We start from the raw sequence: 3,929 nt of genomic DNA, 5'->3' as shown, positions 1-3,929 counted from the left end.
CATTAGAGAGGCAGAACGAAAACAAAATTAGCACACTGGAGGTTTTTCAAGGAAAAATAATTTTAGGATCGTTGGTTTACAGCAAAATCCGAGTGAAAACCCGATTCGGCTTGTGAGTGATATATTTTCATCAAAATTCAAGATGAACGTTCAAATTGAACGGGCACACCGGGATGGTCGGTTAAGAGAGGACGGAAAACCACGACATACCGTATGTTAGTTAAAGTACTGTGATATCAACAGAAACGTGAAATTGTGAGTAATTTTCACCGAGGACGTAAAAGAAAATGATATGTTTATTAGGTGATCATAGTATAGCAGACCTACATGAAAAACGAAAATGGCGAGATAATATGAAAGAACTGTATGGAAAAAACACTAGACTGGCAATTGGCGCAATACTCAAAGAAAACCTTAAAAATTTGAATGAAGCAAAACAATCTTGTAACGCAAGTGTGTACGGAGGAATGCTTTAGTTGAGAGTTGAATTGAGCAGCTGTCTCGCGACGTTATCCACATTCCAGTATGCAAATGATTACTGGAATATCGGGAAAAGAAATGACGACTATATTCATGTATTTTGATGTCTTGTTTTCTTTTTTATTTTTTATTATGTCTTTTAATTGTTATTTCCGTTTTTATTATAATCATCCTGCCCTGCAAATAAGAAACATAACATTATATTATTATTATGACAGATAATGCATAGGCCTATATGTGTTCTTTAAATGTAAGGGGATTACGCCAATCGAATAAGAGTAGAGAGTTGTGTTCATGGTTATGGAAAAGTGATAAAATATCACGAGACGCATATTGATATTAAGAGTGAAAAGTATTGGGCTGCAGAATGGGATGCTAAGGCCTTTTTTAATCATGGTAAAATTAAAGGAGTCGCTATTTTATTTAAACATTACTATTGCAATAGAACAAATATTTAAGAATGAACAAGGTAGATTTATTATTATGGACGTGCAAATTGATAGTAGTACATTGATCAATGCGAATGCTCCAAATAAGGATGAAACAGATTTTTTGTTGTTGTTAAAATGAGATAAACAAGTTCAAAAATGAAATTATGATAATTGGAGGTGACTTCAACTGCTTATTGAATACTGTATTATGTTAGATAAAAGCGGGGGACAAAATACAACAAATAAGAAAGCCAGGCTCCAAATTTTAAATATGATATAAGAATTCAATTTAGTGGACATTTGGTAAAAGCAATGTAAATGTTAATTCAGTGTAGGTTAGATTTCTTTCTCGTATCGAAGGAATTATCAAAGGTCGTTGATGATACAAGTAAAGACAGGATATAAAACTGACCATTCTAAAATAACGCTATCTTTTTGTCAAGCTAGACAGAGTAGGGGACCAGGTTGTTGGAAATTTAATGTATCACTATTGCAAGATCAGCAATATATTGAAGAGGCAAAATACCTGATAGCAAATAGTAGAAATAAAAATGATAATATGAAACCAGGTCTTCTATGGGACTTTATAAAATATAAATTAAGAGAACTATCTGTACATCATGCTAGTTAGATTAAAGAACAAACAAATGAAAAGGAGATTAAAATTAATGCTGAAATTGAGGAATACAAAATGAATTAGAAAATAACAAAGAGCAATTAAATGAAATATATGAAGTTAACACCAAAAACCGCACAAGGTGGATAAAAAATGGTGAAAAGATATTTTATTAATTTAGAAAAAGAAATTATAACAAAAAACACATTACAGAATTGTTCGGGAATAACAATAGAAGAATAAAAAATTCCCAGAGGATTTTAGAGGAAGAGAAACTTTTTTATTCTATGAACAATATACAACAGAATAATATTATATTATAATGAGTATATTACCGAGTCAGAGTTTTTCGTTATGGAAGAACATAGAATTTCAATAGAGGAGGAAAGTAAAATGTGAAGGGGTAGTTAGCACCGAAGAGTGTGAGAAGGCCTTAGAAGATATGCCTAATAATAAATCACCAGGAAGTGATGGATTTCTCGGCCGAATTTTATAAATTCCTTTGGAGAGATATCATGATGTTAGTAGTAAATTAACTACACTGGGCTTTTGCCAAAGGAAAGCTGAGCAAACTGGAGGTTACCTTGCTTTAAAAAAATGATAAACTATATTTTTTTTAATGGGGGTGGGGGCGCCAATCTCTCTTTTAAACACAGATTATAAGAGAGCAACAAAAGTAATAGCAACAAGGTCAAAGCATAGAACATATAATTTTAACACAGGAGGAAAGTAAAATGGGTGAAGGGGTAGTTAGCACCGAAGAGTGTGAGAAGGCCTTAGAAGATATGCCTAATAATAAATCACCAGGAAGTGATGGATTCTCGGCCGAATTTTATAATTTTTTTTTTTCATTTTTATTTTATTTTATTCAATATCAAAATCGCAATCGAGGACTGAATTAAATGATACTTACAATAATACCGAACAATATAATAAAAACTTTAAAGGATTATTTATATTCATTAACAAAACACATACTGCACAGACATTCAGAAAGATTAAAAACATTAAAAATTGTATAAAAATAAAGAGGCACAAATCCAATTAATTATCCAAAATTTGGCACCAAGATTGATTAGTTTCGTAATAGCTATCGTATGGTCAACACAATTGAAGGCCTTTTGCGAAGTCAGTTATAATTAATCGACCCACTTTACAGTGGCTTATCAGTTCCTTTATAAAAAAAATGGAGCATATCTACCAGGTATTGAGATATAGAACATCCTTTAATGCATCCATACTGGCTGGTGTCCTTATTGGGGCCCTATATCTTTCAGCAGCAGGTTATATATAATTCCTTCAGTTACCTTAGCAAACTGTGATCTTAATGACACTTAATTTGTCATGTTTGACAGGGTATTCTTTCGGAATAGGACAAATTATTGCGTATTTCAATTGCTGGGGCACACACGCTGGTCTAAAGGAAGCATTATAGTCCGGTGCCTAAGGTCAAACAATGTTACAGTAGCGGATACAAATTTGCCCTTTAGCATGGTGGTAGAACATGATGTGGGGGTACCAAATCCAAGTTACTGGAAATCTGATTTCACCTCTGTGACCATTGTGATCTCTGTAATGCTTTGGTCTATTGAAATAATGTTGGTGTCAAGCTCAGAATAGATACATTTATATTCGCTCTAATACAACTTTTTGCATGAATCCCAATGCTTATTGTGATTTTTCATAAAAATCATGTTTTTGGGCAAAAATATGAAATGGTCATATCTCAGCAACGCTAAGGTCTATAGAAACTATTTTGGTGTAAAACTGTTCAGAAAACATACATATATAATATTTGCTCTAATACAAAGTTTTCCATGAAAACTAATGCTTACCCAGAATTTCTTTAACATCGTGTTTTTGGGTAATTTAGATGAAAATGCTATATTTTGTTTGTTATTAGGTCTTGACATATGTTTATTGAAATATTACAGTAGTGAATACTAATTTGCCCTTTGGCATAGTAGTAAAACATGATGTGAGGGTACAAAACAAAGTTACTGGAAATCTGATTTGGCCTCTGTGACCTTTAACCTCAATTTTTATTTTTTTTTACTGAAAAACATGAAATTGCGATATCTCTGTATTACTTTGGTCTATTGAAGTGATTTTTGTGTGAAATTGTTCAGAACACATACATTTATATTCACCCTAATACAACTTTTTGCATGACATCCAATGTTTATTGAGATTTTACCTAAAAATCATGTTTTTGGGCACAAATATGAAATCGTCGTATCTCTGCAACGATTGGGTCAATATAAATTATTTTGGTGTCAAGTTGTTCAGAGGACATACATTTATATTTGATCTAATACAACCTTTTGCATGAAAACTAATGCTTACTGATAATTTCTTTAAAATCGCGTTTTTGGGTAAATGTATGAAAATGCAATATTTTG

This window comes from Anneissia japonica, unplaced genomic scaffold (assembly GCF_011630105.1).
Source record: "Anneissia japonica isolate Jap-2015-1 unplaced genomic scaffold, ASM1163010v1 scaffold3711_len311769_cov181, whole genome shotgun sequence".
Lineage (NCBI taxonomy): Eukaryota > Metazoa > Echinodermata > Crinoidea > Comatulida > Comatulidae > Anneissia > Anneissia japonica.
The sequence above is the reverse complement of the archived record's forward strand: the minus strand, read 5'-3'. Positions refer to the sequence as shown.